The 20,562-nt window shown below is 30.8% G+C and overlaps 1 pseudogene; it reads left to right on the forward strand.

Annotated features, from left to right (window-relative positions):
• Positions 1–252: 252 nt before the first annotated feature.
• The window catches only part of LOC123195087, a 61,411-nt pseudogene continuing 41,101 nt past the window's right edge, over positions 253–20,562 (forward strand).

Raw genomic sequence — 20,562 nt, forward strand, 5'->3', positions numbered from 1 at the left:
GAAAGGAGAGCGAAAAATTTGGAGAAAAAATAATAAAAAATACAAAAAATTAATTTTTTTTTGCCAGGCCGGCGGCTATTGGCCTGAACGGCTTCTGGCCCCCAAAGCCAAAAAATTAATTTTTTTTTAAATTTTTAATAGGCAGGCTACAGTGTTGATCGGGTTGGGCCGGACCTGATCTAGTATAGTAGCAGACCATGCCCTTTTGAGCCCAATCAGACCCTCTCTGAACCCCAAAACCCAACCAAACCAATGGGACAAGGCCCCTGAAGCGGTCTTAACCGGCGGGGCGGTGACCGGAAGGACCCTTCAAATAACAAGAAGGACAAGAAATTCGAGCCGGCAGCTCCGCCTTCAAGCGTCGGCCGCAAACAACAGAAGCAGAAGGGCTCAGAGGCCGCCTCACGCCTCCCCACCGTGACCCCGCTGACGAAATGCAAGCTTCGACTCGTTCGTGGCAAATCGAGAGCGGTTGAAGCCGCAGGAGGAGAGGAATGAGGAGGACCGATCGAAGGTTGATGATCTGCGTGGGACACCCATGAGCGTGGGCAATTTGGAGGAGTTGATTGATGAGAATCATGCGATTGTCTTAGTATTATGTGGGGATTTTATCGTTCGTGGATAAGTATCCGCTGGAGCCTGGATGTGCTATTCTTATGCATAATAAGGTATGTTTGTTTTTTTTTTTTTTTTTGGAGAATTTGGGAATAAGGGTTTGATTTGTGATGTCGCAGTTGACAATTGGAGGTTAGAGTTTGTAATTATGTGAACTTTGAAATAGGATATGAATTTATATCGCTTGTGAGGTGGATTTGACGATTGATGTAATTGCAAATTATTAGTGGGATTTAAGGTCTATTTTTCAAATTATGGTTTGCTTTGTAATGTCGGGCTTTAAAGTATAAGGTAAAGGATTTGTATGGTGTGAATTTTGTCACGGAATGCCGAATTTGTAGAATTTACTAAGTGAGATTATTGTTTGATTTAACTGCAAGAGTTTAGTAGGTAAAACTTGTAACCGTGTGAGTTTTGACATTGAATGTAGTACTTTTAACACTTTTGAAGTGGGAATTAGGGTTTGATTTAATTTCAAGTGATTGGGAGGGAGGCGGTTTAAGGCTTAACTTAGTTTAAATTGTTAAATGGGATTCATGTTTGATTTGATTGCAAGTGTTTAAGCGGGTTAAACTTTAAGTGATGTGATTTTTGGAGTAGGTAAGAGAATTTGTAGTTTTGTTTACTAGCAATACATATTGGTATGTTAGAATGAAAGTTTTGTTTAAGTTGGATTATGATTTGATTTAACTGTATAAATGGAATTAATGTGTTTTTCAAGTTTGAGGTTTTGTTGTGTTTTTTTATTTTTATTTTTTTCAAGTGTTGTTTATGTGGAGATAAATCAGAATGATGTGTGGAATGATTTTAAGGAGAGGGGTGAAGTTATTCGATTAAGAATGTATTTAGGTAGAGCATTTAGAATGTATTTATGACTTCATTGAGAATAGGAATGCCAAATATTTTGGATGAATTAAATTATGGAAATTCTTATTGGTTTTTTCTTTATTATCTGTTCAGGTCCTTTCTGTGGTTGGGCTTCTTCAAGATGATGTTGATCCCATGGTATCTGTGATGAAGGTTGAGAATGCCCCGTTGGAATCATATGCTGACATTGGTGGGTTGGATGCCCAAATACAGGAAATTAAAGAAGCTGTGGAACTTCCACTTACTCATCCTGAATTGTATGAAGACATTGGTATCAAACCTCCTAAAGGAGTTATACTTTATGGGGAGCCGGGAACTGGAAAAACTTTGCTTGCCAAGGTGCATATTTGTTTCTTTTGTTTGTTGACTTCTTTTATTGCATTTTATTTATGGACATAAATAGCTATAACAATTAACAGTTAACAAAAATTTCTAAGCTCTGAAGGTAAAGTTGTAACTCTAATTAGAATCTGAAAATCTACACAATTTATAATTACTACTTATTGTCTCTATCTACATATTTGAAGCATTAAGTACTCTGATACATGGTGTGATTGTGTTAGGAGAGGCTATATGGGTGACTTGATTTGTCTTCCTTCTGGGTCTAGCACTAGGGTGTAAGGTGCAAAAGATAAGGATATTGCTTTATCAACTTCTGCTTCTCTCTGTCTAATATAGATATTTTGGGTCTAGCAACTGTTCTCTGCTGTACGAGCTATGTTTCTCTATATTTGAGTAAAACTGTCAGATACAGTACATACCATAGTTTTCGCAATAGATCTTTCATAGCTCTTTCTAAATGAAGTCAGTTTTCAGTTGCTATGGAGATCAAGATTCAGAAATGTTGTTTTTCAAGTTTTTAAACGAATGGAATAACAATATTTGGCAAATCAGGGAAAAAACCATAGTTTTAGCTGGATTAATCTTTCACACTGGATAATGTTCTTTTATTTTACTTCAGGCAGTGGCAAACTCAACATCAGCAACTTTCTTGCGTGTTGTTGGAAGTGAATTGATTCAGAAATACTTGGGAGATGGCCCAAAATTGGTCAGAGAACTCTTTAGAGTTGCAGATGATCTTTCACCATCAATTGTCTTTATTGATGAAATTGATGCAGTTGGCACAAAGAGGTTCTTTCTTTAATATGAATGTTTGGAACATAAGGCAATGCAGATTGTTGCCTGTCAGCTGTGGTTGACCTTTCTGTTGTAATTTTATTTGCCAGATATGATGCACATTTGGCTGGTTAGTGTGAGATTCAGAGGACAATGTTGGAGTTGCTCAATCAGGTAGATGGTTTTGATTCAAGAGGAGATGTCAAAGTGATTCTTGCGACAAATAGAATTGAGAGTCTGGATCCTGCTTTGCTGCGTCCTGGACGGATAGACAGGAAGATTGAGTTTCCTCTTCCTGACATTAGAACTAGGAGGCGAATTTTTCAGGTACTTTGGTTTGGTGTATTATCTACAAAACTATATATATTTTTTTATTTTTTGGGTGTGTGGTATTATTTCTGTGATCTTTGTAATCAGACAATGTCCTCATTGGACGAAATCAAAAGTAGTTTAAAAGTACAACTCCCTGAATTAGTGTGGTCGATATACACACAAAGAGTGTGTTGTGGTTGTATTGTGATTGTTTTTGTCCAACTTGTAATGATAAAAATTGTTAATCATGGGACAAAATTAATAAAAGGAACACTCATTTGTCCATTAAGCAGTCACAGCCCAAATGCATGGCTCGCGTGCGTGCAACCGTGCAAAAATTAAATTTTCACTCCCAATGATTTTGCTCTTGCTTGGAGTGCGTGCTCCACGTCTGGCGTGTGTGTTGTGCACAATAGGGATGGCAACGGGGAGGGGTGGGGAGGGGATATCAATCCCCGTCTCTAGCCCGTCCCTATTACAGGGATAACAAAGAATCCCCATCCCCTCCCTGCGAAGAAAAATCCCCTTTCTATATCCGTAAATATAAATTTTAATTCTTTCTTGTATTTCAATAAATAAAATAAATCATATTTTTCTAAAATATCACTTGCTATAAGAGCTACAAAATATTCGTTGTTATTTTAGTTCAAATACAAAGTTTTCACAAAATTTAACAATATGCATTAATCATAATGTAAAAGTTTTTAGAACTTAATAGTTCAAAAATTATTATATTAATATATTAGATTTATTGGAGTGGGGTGAGGTGGGGTCGGGTCAGGTCGGGACGGGGCTGGGCCGGGCCGGGCGCGGCGGGGCGGGGCGGGGAGGGGAGGGGAGGGGAGGGGCAGGGACATATGTATCCCCATTCTTAGCTCGTCCCCAATTACGGAGATTTTTTTCGTCCCCATTCCCTCCCTTTTCTCCGTTTTTATCAGGGAATCGCCTCTTTGTTAGGGTCGGGACCCTTAAAGTCAGGTCTAAATTGCTATCTCTAGTGCATAGTGAATACTTGGCACAATTTCGCCGTTTGCTGAGATTTTTGGTGGTGGCAAAGGACGACAACCCATCCCAAGCCCAGTCTCACACCTCTCACGCATGATGGAGCTTGGCCATTTGCGCACACACACTCCTCGTCTTCCTGTTTGGAACAAACATGGTGGCTCCTGTTTCCTCCTTTCTCCAATTTCTTTATTAATTTTTTCTTTTCTTTCTTTTGCATATTTAATCACCGACTCATGGTCTTACTCCACCAATTCATACAAGATTTATTCAACAATTATATTACAGATCATCATCGCATATCCTCAAGAAATAACAAATTCAGAATTTACATACATAGTCGTATATTCAATCTTCATATATATTAGAACATGCAAATACCATTACTATAACCAAGCATCTAGAAATATATATACATGCGCAGCAACACAATCCAATTTACAGAACTTAGGTGCAAGAGGGAATAATGGACTGAAAGCCTACCTGTCTTCCGACAACTACGACGGTCTTCGCGTGGCAAAGTTTTCCCCAGCAATTTCCTTCCCCTGATGGTACACTGAAGGTTTTGCCCTCTCCTTCTCTAGTGGATGGGCATTGGGTAAATCAGGAAATTTTTTTTTCAATCTCTGCAATGTGTTTTCTTTTGGATATATACAGAAGGTGGCGTTCTTCTATGACAACTCTTTATCTAGAGCAAGTTTATTTTTGGGAGTCATGGTCATCCCATGCATCGTTTTTGGGATTGAGATAATGAGATAATACAAACATATATATTGTATACATATGTATATGTATATTTATGTGTGTGTATATATATATATATATATATATATATATAAAATGCACAGGTATACACAGTCTCTAAAAACAGACACGTGTACACAATTAAATCTCAATAAAATGTAATACCAAAAAATAAAGAAATGACCGAAATGCCTTTTACATTCACCCAAGGTTATTACATTGTTAGTGTTGGTTAATTGCTAGAAAATGGTTATAAAATAACCATTCAGAAAGGTCCTTGTAAAATATATGACCTTTTTAGCGGATCCATTGCAACAGTTCAAATGAGTTTAAACAGGTTTTTTCCAATGAAGATTAAAAGTGCTCAATCTTTCTCAATGGCTGAAGTGAGAGATCTATCATAGCTTTGACATTTTTGCTATGGCCTCTGGAATTTTGGTGGATTAAAGACTCTCCAACTGAATAATATGGTAATCGGTCTTCTCAAATTGTCATTCCATTCCAAGTTTGTCAAGAATGTGTTGTTACGAACATCATTCTTTGAAATTCTCTTAAGGAAAGTTGTGGAGAGCAAAAAATGTGCTAGAGCTGGTTCACCTTGACTTTGCATTGGTGATCACACAAATATGCAACACAAATGCAATAACATTACAAAATCCAAAAACATACATACATAGATGCCATCCATGCTAGTATTAGAAAATTCGCGAGGACATCTCTCTAAGACTTGCCTCTTAGTGATTGAATTGTGGGTATAACCTACAAAAACGTACTTAGCAATAGACTATGTGTGTATGTATATGTATGATATAGTGATATTACATGCACTTATATTGAGCATCAATTTGGGTACCAATATGTAACATCCCTCCTCAGAAGTACTATCCACTGGAGGAGAAATGTTATGAATTAATATTCGGAGATTCTATTATTTATTTATTTATTTACTTTAAAAAAACTACTTTGAATTCAACTCATTATTGAAAGTATTTAGAAATTATTCTAAGAAAATTGAAAATCTGGAAGCGAACAAAAGATGTATATATCTCATATGAAAGCATCTGAAAACATGGAGTAATTATATATAACTGTACAATTATCTCAAAAAGGTTAAAAGTCAACAAGAACAACCAAAGATAACCTGCTCCAGTCAGATCTATCTTCGCTGACCTAGCCCTGAATCGCAGCTACCTCGATCACCTGTAGCTACAATCATGAAAGAAAAGGAAGTGAGAGATAAGAACACTTATTAAGGGGAAAAAATTAAGTAAACTATCTCCTTTCCTGTTCTAACTCACTCTCGGGACTCAACTTCACATCATAACCTCCATAAGAAATTAAAGGGATAATCTAGTTTATTCTTTACTATTTGGGTTATACTTTGTCTCATCTGATGTCTATTTGATACTTCTGGAAGCTAACTATAGGGATTTGACACTTTTTTAAGCTCGAGCTCTCTTCCTTTCTCTTATCACACTATTTTTGAATCTGAATTAAGCTCTACTACGAGCATGCTCTACTGCGAGCGAACCCTATTAGGTGTCTATATCCTACAACGGATGTATCCTACTACAGATATGTCCTACTACAGATGTGTCATACTGTAGGCGGTGTAGTGTAAAGTGCCCCCTTATAGTTCATAACATGCATGCGTGCCTTATATCTTACTAATCTTGCTTCTATCTAAATCTATTCATAACTCACCAGACCATACTCTTAGGACGACCCTTGAATCTTGAGCCCCAAATTCCTTTTCTTCCTTTTCTTGCTTTTCTGCTTCTTTTCTTTTTCTCTCATTTCTTTCCTTTCCTTTCCTTTCTTTTCTTTCTTTCTTCCTTTCCTTTTTCTCCTTTTCTTTCTTTCTTTCTTCCCAAATACTATTTACAAAACTGTTCATTCTTTTTCATACAATTTAATAGTCCAAACGGTTTCTAATTCATACAATCTATATATCGTTGAAAAGAGGATTCAAAGAACTTTCCAACAAACTATAATAGCACTCATAATTCATTAAATAAGACATTCAAAACGTGAGATGAAATTAGTGGCAAAAAACTATCTTCACTGTTTATTTGGTAAATCAGTCATTTTGGTTCATACAATATTTAACAATCCAAACGATCTCTAATTCATACAAGCTATATATCATTGGAAAGAGGATTCAAAGAGAGTTCTAATAAGCTATAATAGCACTCATGATTCATCAGATAAGACAACCAAAATGTGGGATGAAATCAGTGGCAAAAAACTGTATTCACTGTTTATTTGGTAAGACAGTTTTTTTGTTCATGCCATTTAATAGTCCAAACGGTTTCTAATTCATACAAGTTATATCTCACTGAAAAGAGAATTCAAAGAGCTTTCCAACAAGTTATAATAACACTCATAATTCATTAGATAAGGTAGCCAAAACATGAGACAAAATCAGTGGTAAAACTGTAAATATTATCCAACTCTCTCCCATGAACAAAATCACACACATAGATACCCCAAATGGCAAAACAACATTTCTCAACTTCAAAATCATCATTTATAACATAGATCCAAGGAACCAAAAGCATAAAACATGAAACATATTAAGGATAATGCTCCTTACCTTGTTTTAAGCCAAATCTTTACAAGTTGACTCCCTTCTTTTTGTTTTGCTTCCTTTATCACCAAAACCACTTTAAATCAATACCAAAACACACTAACATACTCACATAACATGCATATAAATATAGGTAAAGGGAAAAGAGGGAGATATTTTGGTTACCAAGACTTCTAAAGTGTTTCTTTTTCTTATTTTGTCTGTCAAAACTCCTTCAATTCCTTCATTTATCTTCACAAAACGAAAGAAAATAGCATAAAGAACGTTGGTTGCTGGAATAGACGGGAAGATGATGGAAAAGCCTTGAAGTTTTTTTGTTTTGTCTTTTTTCTCTTTATATATATCCATATTTATGTATATACAACTTTATCTTTTCGTCCATATTATATATATATATATATAAAATTGGAAATATTTCAAAATATGGTCAAAAGACATAAATACCCCTGAAACGTATTTGAGGGTATTATACAATAACAACGTGCCAACTATTGATTAGATTATCTCAAATATAATAACATCTAATTATATGATAAGATATTATGGTTGGAATTTAAATTGATATTCATTATAAGGGTATATAATATTATTTTGTTAGCCAAAAATTTAAGTCTCTATACATATGTATAGAAACAAAATTGCATAAAATATAATAAAATTAGAATTTAAAACCAACCTTCAGCCATTGTAAGATGAATTTGATGCAGAAACCACTAGAAACTCCTTTGAATGAAAAGCTCTTCCAAGTGATCCAAATTTTCAGTGTGATGGTATATCTATGACAAAATTCGTTCAACTTGGGGACCTTTTTCATTACACTTAAATATTTATTCTATCATTAAGGATGAAAAAACTGAAGTGGAGTAAAAACATGGGGAGTTATGGACCACCTCAGCTTTTATAACAGCTTCTGTATTAACTACATATAGCAGTTATATGGAGAAGAAAAATCATCATTTTCAATGTAATTATTGAAGAAAAGAAACAAAAATAAATGAATAATGGCAATAAATCTTCTAAGAATAAGTATTATACTCCATGTATCACAATGTATTCTATTTATATGATCAGTCAAAATCATAATAATCATATGACATATAATTTTATGCATACATCAATTAACACTATATCAAAACTGAAGTAATCCAATTGTAAAACAAGAAAGGGATAGCAATCTTATTTATTTGTACTATGTAAAAGCCCATTACCCATTGGAAACCAGACTACACTGAGAGTACTTGGACTCTAATTCGAGTCCAACAAAATACACAATTTGGCAAAATCTCCATTGGACGCAATATGCTTAGCATAAAAATTGAACTAGCTTGGTGGCTTTTTTGTTACTATATCCAAAATATGATCTTAGGATCAAGCTTTGGAAAAACAGAAATTCAGTCTCTACGGAGACAAAAAACCATCATATTTATAAATGATAAATCATTCTTTTGATTATTTTCATCTGAAGGTAAAACTGATGGTTAGTGATGGACCTACAAAGGGACATTTTTTTTATTAACTCATAAATTTTATTTATGATATTAGGACCCTAGAATTTTTTTTTTATTATTTTGTGCTCTTAATTTTGTTACACATTTTTTTATTAGGCCCAATTTTTGTACAATTTCATTTTTACTAGGCCTATATGGGCTACCACAATTACTAAAAATAGGGGGAGTTATGGCAAATAAATTGAATTGTTAAAAGATTGAAAACTTAATTTGTTCTCTTTTGTCCAAAAAAAAAAAAAAAAAAAACTCTCACAATTACAAAGAAATTGGAATAGGGAACACAACCAGGATTCTAAAGGATGCTAAGACTACCATTGTACCACAAAGCGGTAAGGAATTTAGTAATATTAAATAATTTTATAATCATAGGTGAAGCAGAGAATCAGAGATTTGAGTTTGTAGCAACTAAGTGGAGCTTCATATTCTTCATCTTGCATAAAACAAAGAAGTAATTAGTTTTAAAATTGTCTAACATATATTGTGATGTCTATTGTTTATTAATTTAATGAATGGATAAGATGTATTAATTTTGCGAAGAGTGGTATTGAAAATATTTTGTCATAATTGTTAGAGACGAAAAGAAAAGACTCTCATATTTAATAAAAGTGAGTAAATGAGTGGTATATAAGTGTGGTGGATTAGACCTTAACATAAACCAATTGGTTTTGTGTAATATAAGTTTCAATCTCTACACTTATAAACCCAATATATTTTCAATATGGTATCAGAGTATAAGTCGGACGGCGGATCTAACAGCCTAAAATATTCTTGGATACAAGTGACAATGCACCCATCCAAATGGATTTAGTCAAATGATGAGTTTAACAACCTATAGTGATTACATTTGAGATAGGGCATTAGAGACTAAAAGAAAAAACTGACACATCTAACAAAAGTGAAAGTGAGTGGTATATAAGTATAGTGGATTGAACCTTATTATAAGTTAATTGGTTTTGTGTAATATGAGTTTTAATCTTCACAATTATAGATCTAATATATTTTCGGTAATAATAAATTGTAAAAATCATGTTGTCTTGTAAACTTTCTTTATCTTAATTCAATATAAAAATATAACTACTTTATGTCTTTATTAATATCTTAGCTAGTAAAAATACGAATTATTCATGTTTTAAACACGTTTTTCCATTTTTTTTAACCAAAATGTATTAAACGTATATTTTATCCATTCCTTGTATTAAAAACATATTTTTGCGGTTTAAAAAATTTTTAAAGTATGGAAATGTCTCTTGCATTTTTAATTAATTATCATTATGTCATAATTATATAAAACAAAAAAAACTTAATTTTTTATCATCGAAATCTCTAACCTCTCTCGATAATTTTTGGTGATGATTGAATCTTAATTATAGATTATGTTAAAGACATTGTTAAAATGTCACTAACAAGATAAATAGTGTTATTGATGAGATGAATATTTTTATTGATAGAATAAATAGATTATTGATAGGATGAATAAAATCACTGGAGGAGAATTCAAGTCAAACTTAAATCGAGCTGACAAACTGAAACTTCATCTTGAATTTGATTTGAATCAAACTAAGTTCACTTGCTTTGAAACAATAACTAAAATATATGATATGTAAGCAACTCGAGGGAGATCATGACATAGAGATGAAGAAATAGCTAATTTTTATCACCATCCATTTAAGTTGTTTTATTCTGAGATTGAAATACAGTTTCAAGAGCTTAATAATAATTTTGATGGTCGAAGTGAATACAAAGTTACTTTTGTGTATAATGTGCCTTGATTCTGGAGGCTCATTTGCTGCATTTGATCGTTAAGAGTAAATTGATTCGTCTAACAAAATTTTATCTATATGATTTTTTAGCAAGTACTCTAATTGAACTTGAATGCCAACTTGAAAATATTTTTGTTAATATATGATTGAACAAAAACTTTGATGTAGTACAAATTAAAGATCTTGCTTAAAAGTTGGTTTTAAAAGAAAATATATTATCATTCTCTTTATGTATTTGTTAATTAAATTATCATTAATCTTGTAAATTGCTATAACAACAATAAAATAAACTTATATTGCAATGAATATTATCAAAAATTCATATTAAGATTAATATATTCGCAATGATTGACATGGAAACTACCATATAACGATTTTAGAAACATGAATAATATAAGAAGTGTTATAAACAGCCTAACAGATATTGTCCACTTTGGGCTTCAAGCCTGCACGATTTTGTTCCTAAAACGCGTCTGTTGAGTAAAGGGCTTCTGACCCCTGTTTATAGACAAGCTCAGTAGACTGCACGAGAGCGATGTGGGACTTCAGGTCACAACACATCCTTCCATCGCGAATCGTGCTGATAACGTGTTATAAACAGCCCAATAGATATCGTCTGTTTTGAGCTTTAAGCCCGTACGGTTTTGTTCCTAAAACACGTCTGTTGAGTAAAGGGCTTCTGGCCCCTGTTTATATACAAGCTTAGTAGACTGCACGAGAGCGATATGGAACTTCAGATCACAACAAGAAGATTATTGTAATATATTTGTGATCATTTATTGACTTTAATGTATTTGTATTATTATTATTATTTGGACTTATTTGAAAAGCGAAACTTATTACTTGTCGTCTTCTTTTTTTTTAATCAGTTAATTTTTTTATGAGACCCCTTACAAAAGTTGATGCGTCCGTCGCTGCCATAATCCATGGTCTTTAATAATTAGACTTTGACTTGGACAAATGGTTGTTGTTGGCGTGATTATCATCTATGTCCCATGCAGCCTTGACCACGTTCATAAGCATCGTCATTGTAGTTGTAGTTGGTGAAATAAAGACTAACTGAAAATTTCATAAAACGTTTTCCATAAGTTATAACACATTAACTTTCTAACATTTTAGCTTTTACAAAATTGATAGAAATAACTTTCTATAAGTTATTTTAATTAAAAAGTAGTCTTTTTTTTCACAAGCTTGATAGTTTATAGCTCTCTTCTAATTTATGAGATGAAACTGTTCTTGTATGTATTAGATTGGGACACACTCATATTTATTGATCTTGATTAGTATTTATTTTAGTCTCCATCGGTGATAAAGTTAAGAAAAATTTCTTTTCTTTTAATATAATGTGGGTGGTTGTACTATCGACCAAACACATGTTTCCATCACCAGCTTTTGAAGTTAACATTTCAATTTTAGAGTCCATTTCCTTTCATTTTAAAATTGAGGATGAAATGTGGAGAAAGTTTTTTCTAATATATTTTCTTCGGTTATTTTTTCTCCACATAGTCTCATTCGGGAGAAAATTCTAAACATGACAAAGTTATATTCACTTACAGATTTAAAATCTTATTAACGTAAATGAGTCCATTTATATTGGGCGATTGGTGATGTTATTGATTTATGATGATCGAATCTTTCTTTCAGATTTCTCCATAATTCTAGTGGGTCCATAATATCCACGTATTTTGCTCGTAGCCCTTCGTGGATATGATGACGAAAGAAAATAATAGTTTTAGATTTATCCTACTGGGATACGTTATTTCCTTCTTTTATTGTTTCTCCAAGGCTCATTAATTGTAAATGGAGAACTGTGTCTAAGACCCATTCAGAATAACTTTCTTCGTCTAATCGAAGGGCAACATATTGAAGTTTTACAAGATTTGCCATTTTCACCAACTGCAGGTTGATGAAAGAAATAAAAATTAGTGATATGATGAGGAAATATTATGTGCAAACTTCAGGTTCATATTTGTCTTATATTCACAGAACTTCTGGTTTTATGAGTAATATTCATAATATTATAGTATGTAAAACTTACATAATATTTTAGATTTCTATTTCATTATTTTCCTCACTTATGCAATCTTTAGGTTGCAAGTGAGATTTAGTTATAATAAATATTTCAGTGAAATTTAGGATTTTAGACTTATATATATTTTTTCATGATTTTGTAAACTTCAGGTTATAAATCATATACTGTAATCGTATTTAAGACTTCAAGTCCATGTTCATAATTTTATAACTTTAGGTTACAAATAATGTTCAAGACTTCAGGTCTAAATTTATGATATTTTATAAACTAAGTAGATAGTGTTATATAGTTAATTGATAGATAGTTCTAATAATTGCAATCATATATAAAAGAGAGAAGAGAACTAAGAGAGAAAAGGAGGAGAAACAGAGACGAAATTTGGGTGATTAAGAGAAATGAAAGAGATTTTGAGTGCTTCTCAAATTGTCTCCAAGTGATAGAAAATGGGGGTTTTATATAATAGTTTGCCGCCACCCTTTTTACCTAATACAATTGATTAACACCCTTTATTTTTTATATCTACGTCAGCCCTCACTATTTTCTTCCTCCATGTGCTTGCAATAATAAATGAGTTCCCACCACTTTTTTTTGACTTGATTAGGTGAAATTGATTAAAACTATATATATTTATAAAAAAATATTATTTAAATACTTATAATAATGTGTCATCATGTGATTGAAAGATTTAAATTAAGAATAAAATAACATATGATTATATAATGATAAATCATAATGAGTACAAAAAATCGATACTCATTTAATAAGTACAATTAATCAAACAATCTAGGGCTAAAGATTAAGGGTGAGTGTGTCCCAATCTAATACATACAAGAACAGTTTCATCTCATAAATAAGAAGAGAGCCATAAAATATCAAACTTGTGAAAAAAAAAAGACTACCTTTTAATTAAAACAACTAGGGGTATTATTTTAAGTTATTTCTATCAATTTTGTAAAAGCTAAAATGTTAGAAAGTTAATGTGTTATAACTTATGGAAAACGTTTTATGAAATTTTCAATTAGTCTTCATTTCACTAGGATGTGAAATTCCAATGACGACTTCAATAGGATGTGAAGTCAAGTGTCATTGTGAGTAAACATTATAATTTTCAATTATTAGTCTTTATTTCACCAACTACAACTACAATGATTATGCTTATGAACATGGACAAACATGATAATCACGCCACCGACAACCATTTGTCCAAGTCAAAGTCTTTATTAAACACCATGAATTATGGCAGCGATGGACGCATCAACTTTTGTAAGGGGTCTCATAAAACAAGTATATGATTGAAAAAAAAAAAGAAGACGACGGGTAATAAGTTTCGCTTTTCAAATAAGTCCAAATAATAATATAATAAAACTATGTATATTTATTTTTGATACATAATTTATGTACATAGATAAAGTGTTATCATGTGATTGGATATTTCTTTATCATATGATAACATATGTTTTAAAATCGTCTAATAACATAATAACACATCATTATGTATATAAATTGTGTATCAAAAATAGGTGCACATAGTATTGTTCATAATAATAATAATACAAATACATTAAAGTCAATAAATGATCACAAATATATTACAATATTCTTCTTGTTACATATATTAATAAAAAAATTTTGGACATAGTGCTAAACCATGTAAATTTGTATCTTGTGTGATTAACTTCTTGCCTTGATTTCTCTCAGTTTAATTTGCAATTTAATTCAATATCTTACAAGGTCAACAACAAACTATCTCACGTGTGAAAAGAAATCTATACTTTATGGTTTGAAAGAGAAGAAATAATGAGATAAACTTCTTCAATTATATGGTAAATGGGTCAAATTGATTGATTTTTCTTTTTGATGTTTATAGAGAGGTGATGGTTAGAAAGACTTGTTTAGATAGACGATTAAGAGGTGAAGAAGCTAGTTTTATACATACATCGATTTTAAATTAGTTTATATATATGTATATGAAATAAAATTTGAAGGTATCAAACTTGTTGGTTTTACTTATGAAGTCAAAAAAATTTATTAGTGCAACAGAATCATTAAATAAAAAATTTTCAAACATTTAATTGTCATCCATAAACACCAGGATCAGATTATGAATTATATTATGCATTATTCAAAACAATAAAACTGTGTATAAATAAAGTGTTACCATATGATTAAATATTATTTTATCTTTAATTTGAAGCTATCCAATCATATAGTAACATAATGTTATTTATGTAAAAACGTATGTACATAATACTACTCTATTCAAAATCACAACAAACATAGCATAGGGTATTTTAAGTGACTTGTGCACATTTGGAAGCTCTTTATCTTTTACTGCAAATACAATGCGTGTATCGCTATCCAATCTAACACAAGTTGGTGCAGAGGTAATCCACACAAGGCACACAAATATGGAAAGGTGATGGGGAACACTGGGTATTTGCTAGACACTTAAGAGAACATAATATCTTCAGTACAACAAAAAGTCTATATAGTTTGTAATACAATCTTTATATATATATACAAACTCATCAATGTTTCAAAAGCGGTCAAATGTCTTTTACAAGAGTGATATAATTGGGACAATTGTATGTTGTGTAACGATCATTTGTAAGGAACGCACAATTGTTCATGCAATATTGTATCAATCAACATTAATTCTATGATTGATGCTCGTGATATGTTATAAAATATTTGATAAAGTCAACTAAGGATAAGAAACGACATTTCCTTTGACTGGAACACCCATTCATACTGACCTGATATTTATCTAATATTCAAATATCTTCTATCCAATTTGGATAAAGTTAACTCTCAAAATACTTCATTCTAACGCCCCTTCCCCCCAAATTCTAAGTTATTTCAGTAAGATTCCTTATGTAGACAAAATCACACTAAAGTCCAATAATCTTATAGAGCTTAAAATCTTTATGTAAGATTTGGGACATGATTCACTTTGTATAACCCAAGGCCTCTATATCTTATGATCTACATTTTTTGTGTATGACCCATAGACTATTTCTTATGCTGGTAATGAACAAATTTGTGATGAATTTATAATCTGTCAACCATCTTCACATAAACCAACATTTTTTTTTCGGTAAGTGGACAAACTAACATTGACCTCTAACAAGATATCATGGCCAACCAAATGACAAAATGTCAACCATAGACAATAAACTATAAACAATACAGTTACCATACAATTCGATCTTTTTATCGATTCATACCGTTTCAAGGTTGAAACATAAAAATAATGCTTATCTCAAATTATCTACAATTTGCATTAGCTGAGTTCTATGGCAATGACTAGATAGTATTAGATTAAGTCACAACTCTATCCTATTATTGTCACAAATTCAAGTTGTAACTAACATCCATAGTTTACTTAACAAAGTTATCCACTCTTGTACCCAATAGTGATGAATTTTCTATTGATCTACTGTAGTTTTTATACATCTCTCAATATTTTGATAATCCTTTTTGAAGGACTATGTTAGATTTTTGTGAAACTACATAGATCCATGTACATGACAATTTTATGACTTCAAGTCAAAGGATCACATACACCACCGTTTGTTAGAGGATGTGCTCTACAAACATTGAGGTTATCATCTACATGTAATCCTTTTGATAAACCAGTCTAATGAACATGTCTATTTAACATACACCCATGTTATGCACTAGATTGTTAACAAATAACTTTGACTTATGAGATCTGTCACTATCATTTGATAGGATTGCTCAACACTATGACAACCCTAATTGTATAATTTATGTCTTACGCCAAAGTAATACTGAGACTACAAAAGCTTTTAAAATAACCACAATATATATACATAAGATTCTCATGATTAGTCACACGTAACATAGAGTAAAATAAAAATTAATAAATGTCATTTCATTAATATAAACATGATACAATTTACAAACTAATATTGATACATCAGTCAGATGATTGGCACTAGGTTATTGTAAGCAAACCACTTTGACTCGTGAGACCTGTCTCTACTTTTCGATAAAGTTTTTCAATATTATGATAGTCCTAATTGTATTATTTATGCCCTATATTAAAGTAATGTCAAGACTACAATGTTTTTAGAATGATTATAATATGTGTGCATAAGATTCTCATAATAAGTGGGATGTAGCATAGAGTAAAATAACGATTAAGAAATGTCATTTTGTTGATATAAACGTGATGCAATTACAAACTAATGCTAATGCATCAACCAAATGATTGGTACTTGGTTGTTAACAAATAATTTTGACCTGTGAGATCTGATGCTACCTTTTGATCGGGTTATTCAATACTTTGATAGTCTTATTAGTGTTATTTATGCCCTACTTCAGAGAGATATTAGAGGTACTGATGTTTATATAATGACCATAATATGCGTACATAAGATTCATACAATAAGTTAATAAGGAAAGATCATAATTGCAATAAGCATATGAAAATTATAGTCAATATTTTTTTATTCGATTTAGCCCTAATTCTGATTTGATATAAATTGTTGCATATTATTTTTCCTATTTCATAGGATTAGGATTTCATTTTAGACTACGTTGCAATGTTATATATTGTACAGTATTTTGTTAATAATATTTTTTCAATTCATAAATTTTTCATAGTATCAGAGCCTCCCACTTAAAAGAGTATTTGATACTTCTTCAATGGCTGATATATCAGCAATACCAAAAATCTCTTGACCATCCTCTACTTCTCCATCAATCATTACTACTCTTGAATGCATCTCATCTCTTTACTCTATCAATACGTCTACCCAAATTACCATGAAACTTATTTCATCCAACTACACCTCTTGTCAATTTCAGTTTCATGCAATTCTTATAGGTTATGATTTAATGGTAATCATTGATGGTTCAAGCCCATGTCCACCACCCATAGATGCAATTAGGCATTCCTTGTGGATTCACCAATATCAGTTAATTTTGAGTGCTATTGTTGGTTTAGTCTCCCCTAATCTTATTCCGTTCATCATATTAGCAAAGACATTATATGATGCTTGGACAACTCTGGACAATGCCTATGCCAAACCATCTCATGGGAGACTTAACCAATATTATAAAAGAAAAACAACATTTGTGTAGTTTTTATCACAGTATGCTAATTAAGATTATATACTTATTTTCTTCCATTGTTAATGTTCTTGAAAATAATAAGAATGAGTTGAAGCAATTATCCACTAATTATTATGAATCACTTTGAGTTTGTCTTTCTATTACAACTTAGGAGCAAGATAATAGGAATTACATGAGTTGTCACGAATTTTTCAAAGAAACGATCAAGATATTTGAAATGTCATGAATTTGGTCAAAGTCTTAGAAGATCGTTTACAAGTTATGACAAAAGAAGATTGGAACATATTTTTAATTGAGGTTTTTACATTTTGTGTTAAATTTTATATACATATATTGAATATAGATTGATGATATGTATGCATCTAGAGGGAGATCATGACATAGAGGTGAAGAAATAACTAATTTTCATCACCATCCATTTAAGTTGTTTTATTCTATGATTGAAATACAATTTCAAGAGCTTAATAATAATTTTGATGGTTGGAGTGAATACAAAGTTGCTTTTGTATATGATGTGCCTTGATCTTGGAGACTTATTTACTGCATTTGATAATTAAAATTAAATTGGTTCATCTAGAAAAATTTTATCTATATGATTTTTTAGCAAGTACTCTAATTGAACTTCAATGCCCACTTGAAAATTTTTTTGTTGATATACGATTGGACAACAGCTTTGATGTAGTACAAAATAGGAAGTCTTGCTTAAAAGTTGATTCTAAAAGAAAATATAATATCTTTCTCTTTGTGTATTTGTTAATTAAATTATCATTAATCTTGCAAGTCACTATAACAGCAGTAGAAGGAACTTATACTGCGATGACTATTATCAAAAGTTCATTACTTGATCGAATGAGAGATGAATTATTGAATTATTGTTTAATAACTCATATTAAGATAAATATATTTGCAAAGATTGGCATGGAATCTATCATATAACGATTTTATAACATGAAATTATAAGGAGATTATTGTAATATATTTGTGACAATTTATTGGCTTTCATGTATTATTATTATTATTATTTGGGCTTCTTTGAAAAGTAAAACTTATTACTTGTCATCATGTTTTTCTTAAATCAGTTAATTTTGTATGAACTGCATCGGTCACTGCCATAATTGGAAAATTAATTAAAATAGGCACGAATTTTTTCGTCTAAACCTTTTTTGGCAGACTCTGAGTGATTTTATATTTTTAAGTAAATTTAATTTTTGTTTCAATAATACCCCTTATGTTATTACTTCATATTTAGAATAATTTTTACTAGGTAATCTTCTTTTTATCCTATATCATTATATTGAGTATACGAATTAATTTTAGATTAATTTTTGTATAATTGTTGATATTTATAGATCGAAAACAGATTAATTTCTTATGTAAAATTTCATATTTATAAATCGTAACGAAATGATGAACATAACTATACAGAGTATGTGTGAATGTGAAAAGGTGTGTGTGAATGTGAAAGGGTGTGTGCGAATATGAAAAGGTGCGAAGGGGTATGAAAGGGTGTGAAGAATATAAAAAGGGATGCGTAAAATATAAAAAAGATGCGTGGAATATAAAAAAGGTGCGTGAGAATATAAAAAATATATATTATATTATATAATATATAATATATATTTTATTTAATATAATATATATTATATTAATAGTATAATATAAAATAATATATATATTTTATAATATATATATTTTTGTAATTTTATGTAAATATCAACTATTACATTAGAAATTAATTTATTTTTGATATGTAAATCTTAATAATTATAGAAAAATTAATCTAAACTTAATTTGTATACTCTCAAAAATAAGATTTTTCAGTAAAAACTATTCTAAATAGGAGGAAATAGGATGAAAAATATTCTTGGAATAAAAAATATAATTTACTAAAAAAGATAAAACTATAGAAATTACACCAAAAAAATTTACACATAATTTTACGCCTATTTTAATTAATTTCTCGCCATAATTTATTGTCTTTTTAATAAAGACTTTGACTTGGGCAAGTGGTTGTAGCTGGTGTGATTATCATGTATGACCCGTGACGCCTTGGCCACGTTCATAAGCAGTAGACTAACTGAAAATTATAATATTTACTCGTAATGACACTTCACATCCTAGTGAAGTCGCCATGGACTTGGAAAAATAAGAAGATTTTACGTGATAAATTAAATTGATATCGTTACTTTATAATCAAAATTTGAAAATTTCAAAGTTAAATTCTTTGGATAGAAATTTCATAAAACGTTTTCCATATGTTAGAACACATTAACCTTCTAACATTTTAGCTTTTACAAAATTGATTGAAATAACTTAAAATAATACCCATAATTATTTTAATTAAAAAGTTGTCTTTTTTCACAAGTCTAATTTTAATTAAAAATTAGATTGGGTTAGGGATGACATGAAGCTAACTTGAATTGACTCGAACTAACCCGAATATTTTAAACAAGATATTACATAACCTCATAAAGGTAAAAAATCTCTAATATATTTTATCTTCTTCATTTCATAGAAAAAATTTCAATCCATAAAATCTCTATCTCTAATTTGAATCAACAAATAAATTGACATTGTATCACCAAAAACCAAATTCGCATCACCCGAAGACATTCATTTTAATTTAATAACTTTTTTTTGGCAAAATTGTAAAATAATATTTTTAGTTTTTTTATTGGTGTATTTTAAGTACTACTGATTTGAACGAATTATGTTCGATGTATCATATATTTTTTAGTAGTTTTAATATTTATAACAGTCATATTAATCATATAAATTGAAAATTAAATTTAAATATTTAACAAGTGGTTGCTAATCTCGTTGGTTATTAATTGCATTATTTTAAAATTGAAGTTATAGAATTATTTAGGTTATTGAATATAATATTATATTGTTTTATCTCTACTAGAAGTA

This window comes from Mangifera indica, chromosome 13 (genome assembly GCF_011075055.1).
Source record: "Mangifera indica cultivar Alphonso chromosome 13, CATAS_Mindica_2.1, whole genome shotgun sequence".
Classification (NCBI taxonomy): Eukaryota; Viridiplantae; Streptophyta; class Magnoliopsida; order Sapindales; family Anacardiaceae; genus Mangifera; species Mangifera indica.